This window comes from Myotis lucifugus, unplaced genomic scaffold (genome assembly GCF_000147115.1).
Source record: "Myotis lucifugus unplaced genomic scaffold, Myoluc2.0 scaffold_106, whole genome shotgun sequence".
Taxonomy (NCBI): Eukaryota; Metazoa; Chordata; class Mammalia; order Chiroptera; family Vespertilionidae; genus Myotis; species Myotis lucifugus.
Window position 1 is genome coordinate 3,099,038 of NW_005871154.1, and position 15,169 is coordinate 3,114,206.

Here is a 15,169-nt window from a genome sequence, read left to right on the forward strand (position 1 = left end):
TGATGCATACTGGCCATTTAAAAATAAATGGCACTACGGACCTGGTGCTGACAAACCAACACTCGGCTTACCCCAAGTGGGATACAGGCTCTGCCACCACCCCGGAGCGACACCCCACCAAATCTCAGCCAATGCTGCCATGACCCCATGGCGCAAAATGTGACCCACAGCCCACCCAGCCTGGAAATGGTGGCTGTGAGCACTGGGTAATGACGTCATGTAGCAACGCCCAGCTTCCTCTCCCTAGCGACTAGCCTTCTTGGAGTTTCTTCAACCCAGGAACATGACTTGTTTTATAGCCAGGTGGAAACATTTTACAGTTTAACCAAATGTTTGTGAAGCATTTTCCTATGCCTCATCTCACTTGATCCTCACAGAAGTCCTGGAGTAGGTAGATAGGAGACTCGGTAGAATCCTATTTTCTTTTCATTAGCAAGACATGAATAGTGATATTAAAATATTTCTTCTAATTAATTTCCTTGCAATGTGCACAAATCCATGTACCAGGACCTAGTCTTCTATAATAGCCTCTGGCCCAAGTGATTACCCAAAATCACATGGCAAATTTTACCATGTTTTCAAGGCTTAATTAAAATAATTCCTTGGCTCTCCATTGCCTTGCAGAGTGTGTTAGAAAATGGAGCATTTGGCAGAACAAAGTAGAGAGGTAACTGAGTGGGAAGGGATGATACTGGTTTTCAAAAGCAGTGAGTTAACTTGGAATTTACTTGAAGGAAGGAAAGAATAGAGGAGAAAGAACAGAGCAACATTAATCTAGACCTGGAATGTTTGAGTACAAAAAATCAGACCCACCTCTGTATCTACTAAAGCCATTATTCTGAACTTCTCATGATACACACACACACACACACACACACACACACACACTCACCCTCACACACATACACTCACACACACACATGCAGATAACCTGTGAGATTTTGCTAAATAACTAATTTTTAAACAAAGACAATGGTAACATTTGAAAGATATATTTACATAGGGTGAGCTGTAAAAATAGTACTGTAAGTATTGTAATACTTCTAACACCAAAATTATGTATTGTTTTTTCTCACACCAACCAATTCTCTGGTTCTCCGGACACAAATTGAACGGTCCTTCATTTCAGTTCTGTACGGATGCTAATCACCCAGAGGGAGCGTCCAACTCTACAGGTTTAAGGGCTCAGTCCCACAAGACCCCCTCACTTCAGATGCCAGTCACAGATACTAGATCACCTGTACTTTTTTCTTTTTTAATGATGATTAGGTGCCACGAAGTAGGTGGCAATGCCTTAACTGTGTGCGTGTTGTTAGGCCCAAGAGCCTCTTCCTTCCTTGTCAAGGGGACTGCTAACCGTCTCTCTTTTCATACAACACTAGGCCGCCTGTACTTCGATTCAACCAGCTACAAATCAGGCATTCCCATAACCCTCTCCTTAGGTTCAATACTTTGCTAGAACAGCTCACAGAACTCACTGGTTTATTATAAAGGATACAACTGAACAGACAGATGAAGAGGTACACAGTGCAAGGTCTGAGAGGGCCCAGAGCTCAGAGCCTCTGTCCCCGAGGAGTTGAGTGTGCCATCCTCCCAGCACCTCCCTGTGTTCACCCTCCTGGAAGCGATCTATCCAAACCCATCATTTAGGGGTATTTATGGAGGTTTCATTGCGGAGGTATAATGAATTAAATAATCGGCCATTGGTGATGGAATTAAATCTTTAGCCTCTCTCCCCTGTCTGGAGGTCCTGTGTGTGTGTGTGTGGGGGGGGGGGGGCGCGAGGGGAGGGGGGAGGGGGTGCGCAGTGTGAAGCTGAAAGTTCCAAGTTTCTAATCAAGGCCTGGTATTTCTGGCCACCCCCCCACCCATCCTGAAGCTATTTATGGGGTCACCAGTCATCTTATTAGTATACAAAAGACATCACTCCAAGTGTTTTAGGAGCTGTGTGCCAGGAACCTGGGACAAAGACCAAATACTTATTTATTATTATTATTATTATTATTATACCATAGGCCTCATCTTTGCAGAAAATTAATGCTGCTTTGTGTTCTCTGGTGATGTGAAGTATGACGAAACCATCCTGAAATCTGAGGCAGGAAGTTCATATAAACAACTGAAATCCTAATTCAGGTTTAAATGCCTGTTGACTCAACTTATGATGCACATCCAATTTAGGATGTTCTACATACACCCACATATTTGAAACCTGTACTGTGAAAAATTGGTAATCCAGGGGGCTCTGCAGCTCTTAGCATTTTGTATTTCCTCCCTTGCTTTTTATATTACATGGACTTGTCTCATGATGGCACCATTGTGACATGTGTGCAGGCTGGACACACCCTGTCTAACTGATATTTACTTAGAGAGCCTTCTCTCCTTATGGATAGATCCAAAGCACACATTTCTCCCCAGTTTAAGGATGGCAGGCAAACCGTGAAGCTTCTGCCCAGAAGACTGTAGCTTTTGCTATTGCCGTCATGACTTTTAGCCGCCCAACTTCAGTTATGATGGGTGATTCACACACATACACACAAGGTTTGTGAGCAGCATCGCATTGTCTGAACTCATGTTTTACAGTAATCTCAGCCACTGTTTCTGGGTTACTGTTGTTATGGAGACTTATACCATATGACTGCTAAACTGGTTGTGTTATATTGTTCTTATATTTTAGTTAGTTTTTCTTTTGGGGTTTTTTTATTGTTTTCTTTCTTTTTAAAATATATGTTTTTATTGATTTTAGAGAGGATGGGAGAAGGATAGAGAGATAGGCACATCAATTGGCTGTCTCCTACATGCTCCCTACTGGGGATCGAGCCCACAACCCAGGCATGTGCCCCGACTGGGAATCGAACTGTTACCTCCTGGTTCATAGGTCTTTGCTCAGCTATTGAGCCACGCTAGTCGGGCCTGTTTTCTTTCTTAATGAGTATGATTTAAATTTGCATGCCTGAGATGCTGTTGAAAAAAGAGGTTAGTGTTATATTTGAATAGCTGGGTAAATAATATAATTTCAGTTGACATTTATTAAAAATAAATAAGAGTGAGTTCTTATGTGTTTGTACGAAATTCGTTTTCCCGTGGCATTATACTCACGTAACATATAAATAGACTAAATAAAAGCATTCTTATATTTAACAATTAGCAGCAAATTCATATCATTCACTAAATATTTATTGAGGACTCTAGGCCAGATACATGTGGGGGAGGGCTCACAGGACAGGACGAGATGCTGTGGGCCTAGAGTTCAGAAGAGAGTGAGAGACACTATCACTCTTCTGCTTAAAATCCTTGGAGGGCCTCAGGCCCAAATTGGTTCAGAATATTCTTCTCCCACCCAGAAAACTGGCTGAAGGAGCCCAGAAAGGGGGAAGGAGACTTTCAGAAATCAGACCTCTGGTCCTCTGTTTTGACCTCTTTTCTCTTGTCTTTCAGTATATGTTTCATATTCATTATTCCTGATTTTTCTTCTCAACTTTGAATAAATCCTGGGTTTGCCTCTGGGCCGTCGCTTTCAAATAATCTTAATTCCATTCCCTGCACTATATGGGAAAATCTTACCCTATTCATAACCAGACCCAACTTCTAGAACTATAATTTTAGAATGGCATCCTAGATCCCACCAGGGAAGGAATTCAGATATGCGCCATTGCTTTGAAGTTAAAATGCCTTTAGCTTAGTACACAAACCCCTTTCAGATCTGACACCTGCTCATCTTTCTAGCTTCATCTGTCACCCTTCAGCTTGTATGTTAGGTTTCAGTCCTATTTAATCTCTTGAGCAGTTCCTAGAGCTTGTATTTTCCCCCCATTTCAGTGTCTTTGCACATGGCACATTTCCTTCTCATAAAGAGCCTTTGTTTCACCCCAGTTCCCTACCTATCTCTTCTTAACCTCAAAGCGATCCCAGGGTCCTATCTCCCAAGAAGTCCCAGTCGGATTTAGATGCTTCTCCTCTGTGCCATAGCATTTTTCACATTGTAGCAATTGCTTTACTAATCGGTCTCCCACGTGCTCTCAGATTTTGAAACAGTCCACCTTGCCTTATTAGACTTTCTACCCATGTCTAGCTCATAATAGGCACTCATAGGTAATCATTGAATAAATTAGTGAATGAATAAATCAATCAGTTTACTGCCTTATATCTATTCAAAGCCCTTTGGGAGGTAGGTGTAGTATGAATAATAAACAAGCAATAATATTACAGTCTAATACGAGAGGTGAAAGGTAGAGAGGTCATACATAGAAAAATACTGTATATTCCTTTTTTTCCTAGATATGAATGAGAGTTTAATAAGTGCCATTTGCTGAATCAAGATATATCTAATTGTTACCAAAAGCAATAGTCAATTAAGACAAAAATAAGATTCATCAGTGTGTTAACAATTATTGAGTATCTATGATGTGCAAATCACAGCTTAATCTATAGGATGTGAGAGAGCATATGCAAAAATAACCCTGAGACAGAGCAGACTGTGATAATCATATTAGAGATTCAAACAACATTGTGTGGGATTCTGATGGGAAAAAATTAATTCTGATCAGAATTAATCAAGTCAACAATTGATGGGATGTGCACAAGCTGTGAAAATCAGGGCAACCAACTAATTAATGTTGAACAGAATAAACAGTGGATTGAGTAATGTCTATTGCTTGTCAGCTGGTTATTTTGCTCTGGGATGGCTGTCAACTCTGAGTGATAAGGAAGTGAGAAAGTAGAAGAAGGAAGTGTGACAGGACCTAGAGGGAAGAAATTTGTTATTGAGAAAGAAAGAAGCGGAACTACAGGGAGGACAAAGGGGGGCAAAAAATTGTTTTGATTGCAGGTATAGCATTTTTTTTGAGTCTTTAGTTCCAAGAATAGGGAAAGGAAAGATAAAAGAGAGCAAACCATGGAACCAAAGGAAGGCAGTATCAAAATAAGGAGAAATCTAAAAGAAAAGAAGCTGAAATAACGTGTTCACGTAGGAATTATGCTGTTACCACTGGTTATAAAATGCTAATACCAGGAACATTTTAGTGATGATACCGATAAAAGGGTGGAGAAGGCATGGTTGCAGTTAGAAGGAAAAAATTTTGTTATGTGATTGTTGCTAGAACTGTTTACAAATATTCCCACTCTCAATTAATGCGGGAGAACTGCACATCCACTGCTTTCAGACAAGATCGGGCGCGTTCAGGGTGGTATGGCCATAGACAATTGCTTTCAAATACCGACTTGCTGTGTGACTTTCTTTGCCCAATAAAATGTGCGTGGAAGTGAAAGACATAGAATGAATGAGAAGTACTTTTCAGCCACTGACATGTTGTGTGCAAGTATAAGCTAATCTATCTTACAAACACAATTATTCAGAGATGAAAAGATAGCTAATATTCATGCCGAGGAGAGAGAGAGAGAGAGAGAGAGAGAGAGAGAGAGAGAGAGAGATTTGTGAGACAGGTCAAAGGAATACCATTATTTTTTAAAATATATTTTATTGATTTTTTAGAGAGGAAGGGAGAGGGATAGAGAGTTAGAAACATCAATGAGAGAGAAACATCGACCCGCTGCCTCCTGCACACCCCCTACTGAGGATGTGCCCACAACCAAGGTATATGCCCTTGACTGGAATCGAACCTGGGACCCTTCAGTCTGTAGGCCAATGCTCTATCCACTGAGCCAAACCAGTTAGGGCAATACCATTATTATTATTCCTTTTTTCTTTCAATAATTTCCTGTATGACTTTCTTTTTGTAATATTCTCCTTCAAACATAGTATCCACTTTTATAGTTTTGAATACTGCCTTGGTGACAATGATTAAAAACCCTATATATCCGGTTCTGACAATCATTTCTAACTTCCTACAAAGACTTTCTTATGTTAGAAGACTTCCAGTAAAACTATTCAGGCATGTTCATGTTTAAAAATGAATCTATGAAACTCCCCAACAGACCAACTGTTCCCCAAAGAAATACCCTCCACCCTTGGTTGTGAAATTTGATTGCTTCCTCTTCATTCCCCTCTTTATTCAATCTCTTCTTCAAAATGCCTCTCAGATTTTCCACTTCCTCTTCACTCACACCTCAGCTCCCTTGCCCAAAATTACATAACTCACACCTGGACTACTGTCACAATCTCATCTCCCTCCCAACATATTCTTCCCCCAGTCCATCTTGCCCACTATTCCCAGACCCTCTTCCCTCCTCAAGGATCCTCTACTACCCCTCAATCTTGCATCCAGCATCCTCCATAACCTGCCCACCTACTGCTTCCCTGCTGCTATGCTCAACAGGTGTGTTTTCTGTGCTGTAAACCACTCTGCTCGTTCCTCCCTCCCTACTTGGCTAATGATTTTACCTCCAAGCTGGCAAGTGTTCTCAATATTTTCTGTTAATCCTCACCTGAGGATATTTTTTCCATTGATTATTTTTAGAAAGAGTGGAAGGGAGGGAGGGAAGGAGGGAGAGAGAGAGAGAGGGAGAAACATCAATGTGAGAGAGACACACATCAATTGGTTGCCTCCCACACATGCCCCGCCCGGGAATTAAACCTGTGACCCTTCCATCCCAAGACCAACGCTCTAACCACTGAGCAACTGCCCAGGGAGTGTTCTCAATATTGTCAATCTTCAGTCAAAAATCCCATCCATCCTTGAGACTTATTTTAAATTCTATTTTGTTTTGTTTCTGGAAGATTTACCCAACAAATGCCACCCAAATGGATCTCTCCTTTTTCCCCCTCACATAGCACTTAGTCACAGAGTTCTAAGTGCTCTTAGAAATCATGTAGAACAATCCCCCAACTTTATAGTAGAGGTTCAGAGACCTGGCCAGTCCTTCAACCAGTTAGTGACTGCTAGAACTGAATCCCAGGTGTCCTGACTTAGTTTTCTTTCCACTACACTTTCCTGCCTTTTCTTTACCCAACTATTGTATTTTAGAGTTTGATTCTGCCCAATCTTGCATTTTGTTTAATGTTTATAAATTGTGCATCCCTGCTTAGGTTACGAGCAGCTTAGGGACAATGAGTGCAGTCCATAGTAGGTGACAAGCCCTTATTTGTAGGTTTCTGAGGCAGAGGTTCAGGGTAAAGTAAAAAGCAGAGCCAAGCCATGAAACCAATAAGTTTTGGAACAACTTGGCATCAGCCAGGGACACAAATAGAGCAGTAGAGAATAAGTAAGGTAGTAATCTAAGGTCAGGAGCTTAGAAGACCAGAGTCAGGAAAATTTAGAGAGATTCCAAAGTACCAACTCTCTGAATAAAATACAGATGATCAGAGAGAGTTGGATCAAGTGGCAGGTCCCTTACTTAATGCCTACAATAGGGAGAATAAGGAAAAGAAGAGAAAAAAAAGACTCACCAGAAATCCCCACAAATCTCCCCTATCTGCTTGGAGGTGACCCTAAAAGAGGACACCAACCCTAGCCAGTTTGGCTCAGTAGATAGAGTGTCGGCCTGCAGAACTGAAGGGTCCTGGGTTCGATTCCTGTCAAGGGAACATGCCAGGGTTGTGGGCTTGATCCCCAGTAAGGGGCGGGCAGGAGACAGCCGATCCATGATTCTCATCATTGATGTTTCTATCTCCCTCTCTCTTCCTCTCTGAAGTCAATAAAAATATATATATTAAAAAAAGAGAGAGAGAGAGGACACCAACAATGAGAAAGCCTGATTTTTAATTACGGAAGTTCTGCCCAGCCAGAGAGAGGCTGAGCAGGGAGGGCAGAGCTGCTCTGACCCCAAAACCAGTAGGTGTTCTTAGTTGGCTGATGGTGCAACCCCAGCCATGCCTCTCTCCTGCAGCTCCATCCAGCTGCAGGCTCCTGAGTGCGGCTCGCCGGATCCCATCCTTCCTGAATACTGGCCCAGACAACGGAAGCCTGAGCCTCTATACCCCTGTCCTGGCTGCAGGACAAGGTATCCAGTCTACCAGACTTGGCTGACCTGTGCTTTTATCTTATTAACATAAACTACTCGGCGTGGAGTATACAAGATTTTGCACACCTTTACCCCACTTTTCCTCCCCAATTTTTATTTTCCACTGTATCCCTTGCAGCAACATAGTCAGCCACCATTTTTTAGAAGAATATATACTTAAAATTTTTTTAATTTGTTTATTGATTTGAGAGAAACATCAGTTTATTGTTCCGCTTACTTATGCATTCATTGGTGATATCCTGACCAGAAATCAGACTTGCAATCTTGGTGCATTGGGATGACTCTCTTACCAACTGAGCTACCTGCCCAGGGTAGTATATGTACACTTTCATGCCTCCAAGTCTTTGCCTATGATATTCCCTCTGCCTAGAGTGCTCTTCCTGTTTAACTGCCACACTATATTTGACTGACAACATTTTATTTATGTTTCAAGATCCAACTCACATATTCTTTTTTTTTAATATAATTTTTATTGATTTCAGAGAGGAAGGGGAGAGAGAGAAAGAGAGATAGAAACATCAATGATGAGAGAGAATCATTGATTGGCTGCCTCCTGCATGCCCCCCACTGGGGACCAAGCCCACAACCCGGGCATGTACCCTGGACTGGAATTGAACCTGGGACCCTTCAGTCCCCAGGCCGAGGCTCTATCCACTGAGCCAAACTGGCTAGGGCCCAACTCACATATTCTTGCCTCAGTCAAGTATTCTAAGATCTACTAATCAGAACAGAGCAAACTATTCTTTTCTCTGGATTCTCATAACCAGTTCTTTGTGTCTTTATTATAGCACATTAGAACTTAGATTTTACAGTATGGTATAGTTTTATATCTTCATCCATTATATTTAAACTCTTTGAGAACAAGAATTATGTTGTTTTATTTATTTTTTAATTATGTTTTAATTATCACTGGACCCTCATAGCACCTAGGCCATTGCATTGTGCATAATACAAATTGAATAAATGTGTTGGGCTGTCTTAAATTGCTGTCATTTCTTTTATTCTCTATTTTTAAAAATAGATGATATTTTTTGAGCAGTTTTAGGTTTACAGAAAAATTGAGTGGAAAGTACATAGAGTTCCTTCTTACCCACCACATGGCCTCCCCCACCACTAACATCCTGCACCAGAGTGGTGCATTTGTTACAGTTGATAAACCTACATCAAAACCCAAAGTCCATAGTTTATACTAGGACTCATCCTTAGTGTTATACATTCTGTGAGTTTTGACAAATATTTAGTGACTGTATTCATCATTATAGTTTCACTGCTTTACAAATCCTCTGTGATCTACCTATTCATTCCTTCTCCTCACTAATTCCTGGCAATCATTGATCTTTTTACAGTCTCCATAGTTTTGCCTTTTCTAGAATGTTATATTTAGAATCATAAAGTGTGTAGCGTTTTCAGATTGGTTTCTTTCACTTAGTAATATGCATTTAAGTTTCGTCCATGTCTTACCAGGGATATTTTTTCCATTGATTTTTAGAGGGAGTAGAAGGGAGAGAGAGAGCGGGAGGAAGAGAGAGAGAGAGAGAGAGAGAGAGAGAGAGAGAGAGAGAGAGAGAGAGACATCGATATGAAAGAGACACATTGGTTGATTGCCTCCCACATGCACCCCGACTGGGGGCCAAGATGGAACTTGCAACTCAGGTACATGCACTTGACCAGGAATCAAACCCAAGGCCCTTCAGTGGGTGGGCCAATGCTCTACCACTGAGCTACACTGGCCAGGGCTCTTCCATGTCTTTTCATGGTTTGATAGCACACTTCTTTTTTAGCACTGAATAACATGCCATTGTCTAAATGTACAACAGTTTATCAGTTCACTTACTGAGGGAGATCTTTGTTGCTTCCAACTTTTGCAGTTATAAATAAAGCTACTTTATTTTTTAATTTTTAAAAAATATTTTATTTATTTCAGAGAGGAAGGGAGAGGGAGAGAAAGAAACATCAATGAAGAGAGGGAATCATCGATCGGCTGCCTCCTGCAAGTCCCCCACTGGGGATCAAGTCCAAGCCTGGTCATGTGCCCTGACGGGGAATTGAACCGTGACCTCCTGGTTCATAGATCAACGCTCAACCACTGAGCCCTGCTGGCAGGGTTGAATAAAGCTACTTTAAACATCAGTGTGCAGGTTTTTGTGTAGAATGAAATTTCAATTTGGGTATAAACCAAGGACTACAATTGCTGGTTCCTGTGGTAAGAGCATATTTAGTTTAGTAAGAAACTGTCAAACTATCTTCCAGAGTGGTGGTGCCACCAGCATTGAATGAGAGTTCCTGTTGCTCCACACCCTCACCAGCATATGGTGGTCAGTGTTTTGGGTTTTCGCCATTCTAATAGGTAATGGTATTTCATTATTGTTTTAATTTACAATTCCCTAATGACTAATATGCTATGGATCATCTTTTCATATGCTTACTTGTTATTTGAATACCTCCTTTGGTGAAGTTTTTTCCCCTATTTTGTACATAATAAAAATAACACATGCCAATTGTTCAAACAATATACAAGTTTACAAAGTAATAAGCCAGTGTTCTCTCTGCTCAATCTCATAATTCAAATGTAATCACTGTTAACATTTTCTTTGTCTTCCTTTTAGACTTTAAAAAAATGTTTTTATTGATTACAGATAGAGGTTTGGAGAGGGAAAGAGGTATAGAAACATCAATGATGAGAATCACTGATCAGCTGCCTCCTGCACACCACACATTAGGGATCGAGCCCACAACCCGGGCATGTGCCCTGAGCGGGAGTCGAACCACAACCTCCTGATTCATATGTCAACACTCAACCACTGAGCCATGCTGGACAGGCTAGACATTTCTTTAAGCATTTACATACCTACATAAACATATTTACACAACCATACTGTTTTTCCACACAGTTCCTAATAACTGCAACGAAGATTAGAAAAAGAGAATTTACTCTTTTCCAGCCTTTATAGAGGAGGCAGACAGAAGATAGGCAGGGTGGGAATAGATGTTGGGTGAGCCAGCCACCAGACTCTGTTACCAGGTGCTCGGTGCTCACCCCACTACAGACTAAAGACTAAAAATGCAGTTAGAAATAAGATAGTTCTTACCCTGAAGGTGTTAACAGTTGAAAAAAGACATGGAAGTAAACAATTTTATTGCAGTCAACATTCATTTTCAGTTTTTTATTAAAGCTGGAGACAGTGAAACAGGAGCGGCTTAGGATAGAAGAAACAACAGGAGAGAGCTAGGCAGGGCTGCTTTGGATCTCTAGAAATGTTATAGGAAAGAAATGAGCCTAAGTGGGGGCTGCTTTGGCTCACTGAGAAGTCAGAGAAAAGGGGGCCTTGGGAACATGTTCAGGGTGTAAGCCGAAGACGAGCTGCTGCTGCTCATTGCTCCCCCGGTTGCAAGTCTCATGGAGATCCTTGGAGTTTAGGAGATGCATGCCTGAGAGGAAGAAAGGCATGGGCATGCTCCTTGGAGGGAGAGCACACTGCAATAAACATTTTTATTGCATAAAATGATACAATAAAAAAGTAAAATTGGTACAAAACTATGGAAAGGAAATGTTAGAGGCCCAAAGGAGAGAATGGTTGATTCTATCTCAAGTGGAGGAGAGAGGGGAGGAGGCTAGGTAACACGTAGCAGGAAGTGACACTTAAGCAGTCTTAGGAAATGAGTATAGGGCTCATGGGGTACTCAGAGGGTGAAGTGCATTCCAGCTAAAGGGAACAGGGGCAGAGACACAACCCAATGGGTGACTTCCAGGAACTGTAAGCAGATCATTAGGACTGAAGAGGAGGTTTGGGGTAGGTTGTGGCAGGTGAGGCCTGACAATAGATGAAGCTGGAGATTTATGCTGGGCCAAGTCACAGAGGGCCTGTATGTCCCACAACAAGGAATCTGGAAACTCCTGTGATCTGAACTGAGATTGTGTCACCTAAGCTGTCGAGTGAAACCACAGAGTAGAACCATGTGAAAATAGTTTTAAATACTTGCCTCCTATGTTGGATTTCCCTCTTTCACCTGGATGCAGCCACACCTTAATTCCTGAGTGACCTGCACATATACTAGCCCCACTGAGTACTTGTTAGATTAAAACAGGCCACCAACTTCTGAAGGAAGTTACTGCACTGCTCTGGGCCTCAGTTTCTTCATAAGATGCATAATTCATGAGCATCAGTCTGGTTTAATTAAGTGGAAAACAGCAACAACAAAGACTTTTGCGGTAGAAAGACCTGTGTTTGAATCCTGGCTCCCCTTCTGTTACCAGAATAACGATGTGACAGAATAATGATGAGAACCTTAGTTTTCTCATGTATAAAACAGGGAAAATGCACCTCTCAGTGCATAGTTAGTGACCAATAAGTACCAGTATTTTTTTAAAAATATGTTTTTATTGATTTTAGAGAGAGAGAGAGAGAGAGAGAGAGAGAGGAAAGGAGAGAGAGAGAGAAAAACATTGATTGGCTGCCTCCTGTATGCCCCCGACTGGGCATCAACCCTGCAACCAGGGCATGTGTCATAACTGGGAATCACTCAACCAACTGAGCCATGCCGATTGGGGCTAAGTACAGTGTTTTTATATCTACCCAATAAGGTAAGTGGACTAGGTCTAACGTTACCCTAAAGTTGAAGATCCAGAGGCTTACAGATAGATGGTGGCTTGCCAAAAGAGCAGCCAGCCAAGTAAGTGATGGAGCTGGGCTCAAAGCCAAGTCGTGACTCTAAAGTTAGCACTCTTTCCACTAGGCTATGCGGCGTCTCTTCTCCAAGTGAAAGGGTGGGCTTCGGATCTCTGTGATACCTGTCAAGTGAATGATTTCATGAATACATTAGACAGCCCCACACCCTCCTCAAACGTGTGCTTAAAGAGCACACAGGTTGGAGTGGCTTCATGTTTTGTAATAACTCCTGAGCGTGTGACCCGGATGCTCCAGCTCTGTGTCTAGCTTTAGCATGACTATAACCTGCAGGGACAAGTAGCTCATATGGACTCAATCTGTCTATGCTCAAGGTCCAATTTCCTGGTGACCTAAGGACCACAGTACAAGGAATAAAGAAAAGGGCGGGACTTCCCTTGTTATGGGCAACACGCTGCAGCTTTCTGCCAAGTTTGCAGTAATGCAAATTTTAGGAAAATGACTGTCACTCTTAAAAAAATAATAAAAAGATGGAATCGTGACACTGAAAGCAATGACTTTTACCAGGAGAAAGTAGATGGGAAAAAGGAGAAAGTGGCTAGAGCAGTGGTTCTCAACCTTCTGGCCCTTTAAATACAGTTCCTCATGTTGTGACCCAATCATAAAATTATTTTCGTTGCTACTTCATCACTGTAATGTTGCTACTGTTATGAATCGTAATGTAAATATCTGATATGCAGGATGGTCTTAGGTGACCCCTGTGAAAGGGTCATTCGAACGCCAAAGGGGTCACGACCCACAGGTTGAGAACCACTGGGCTAGAGCAAAGGAACACAAAAGGAAATTTGGCACAACAGGGTCAGTTTTGTTAATGCTGCATTTGTATTTAAATAGAAGATAGGCACATGAAATATTTTTAGACTGGCATTGAAGGAAGATCAGAATGGAAGGAATGCGTTACAGACATATTCTGAGAACAGAATTTGCATGTGTCCTCCTAAGAAATTATTTCCCTATTTTGCCTTAATAAATACTAACCTACTGGCACAAACCCTGTGTGAGACACTAGGGATATGGAAGTGAAGGACTGAGTCCTGATCTTAAAGAATGGTCAGCCCAGCAGAAGAGATTTAAAAAGAAACAGACAATTTCAGAAAAGCTGCTACCTTCTATGCACTGGTTGCTAAAGGGCACAGAGGAGGAAGTTCTTATACTGGAGGGGATGGTCAAGGAATATTTAGGATGATAATTATAGGTAATTTGTGAGCACTTACCATCTGTCAGGCAGCCTGCTAAGTGCTTCACATAGATCATGTCATTTGATTCTTACAATAATGTAATATTTTACGAGTTCATTCTTTAAGTACAAAAACTGCGACTTAGAGAAGTGAAATAACTTATTCAAGATCACAAGTAAGTGGTGGGTTAAGTTTCCCAGAAGAAAACTTGGGCCAAGTGATCAAAAAAAGTACTAGAATTAGTGGGGTGATCACATTGTAAGTTATTAAAAATGTCAAATCACAATACTGTGCACCTAATATAATTAATATAATATTGTATGCCAATTATTCTTTTTTTTGGCCAATTATTTTTTTAAAAAGAATTGAAAGGGAAGAAGGATGTTAAAGAGGGGGAATTGGAAAGTATATCTGTGCAGCAATAACAGTAGGAAAGAACGTGGTCAGGAGGTGAGAGCAAGTTGCAGTTAAAAAATTCATATGACAGGTGATTTATGTTACTGGAATGTTCAGTGACTGTGGGGCAGTAGAACGAGTTGAAGCTAGAAATGTAGGCGTGGGTCAGATCACAATAGGCCAACCCTGTCCTGCAAGAGTTTGGATTTTATCCTGAAATCACTGAAGGATCAAAGAAAGAGAACATTGTCATCATCATCATCAACACATTGTTACTGCAGTAGGCTGAATAATGATTCCCTAAAGATGTTCAAGTCCTAATTCCTGGAATCTGTGAATATGCTACCTTACACGGTAAAAAGGACTTAGCAGATGTGATTAAGTATCTTGAGATGAGATCTTCTGGATTATCTGGGTTCGACCAAGGTAATCATAAGGGTCCTACTATGAAGAAAGGGGTCAGAGTCAGAGAAGGAAATGTGTCGAGGGAAACAGAGCTCAGAAAGTGAGAGAGATGGAAACATACTACACTGCTGCCTTTGAAGATGAAGGAAGGGACCATGAGCCAAGGAATGTAGGCAACCTCTAGAAGTTGGGGAAAAAACCCCAAGGAAATGGATTCTCCCTTAGAGCCTTCAATAGGAACCTGGCCCTGCTGACATTTTTTTGGTTGCTTGTTGTTAATCTCACCTGAGGATATCTTTCCATTGATTTTTAGAGAGAGTGGAAGGGAGGGGGAGAGACACAAAGAGAGAAACATAAATGTGAGAGAGAAACATCAATTGGTTGCCTCCTGCATGCAACTAGGGCTGGGGATTGAGCCTTGACTGGAATCAAACTAGGGACCCTTCAGTCGAGGACCAACGCTTTATCCACTGAGCCAAACTAACTAGGGCCCTGCTGACATTTTGATATTAACCCATAAGACTTTTGACCTACAGAATGGCAAGATAAATTTGTGTTGTTTTAAGACACTGAGTTTATAATAATTTA

General features: G+C 41.4%; 1 non-coding gene across 1 annotated transcript; it reads right to left on the bottom strand.

Annotated features, from left to right (window-relative positions):
* Positions 1-1,253: 1,253 nt before the first annotated feature.
* LOC111826864 lies at positions 1,254-1,379 on the bottom strand. The gene has a single exon (XR_002830292.1). It is a non-coding gene; the product is annotated as a U6atac minor spliceosomal RNA (small nuclear RNA).
* Positions 1,380-15,169: the final 13,790 nt, after the last annotated feature.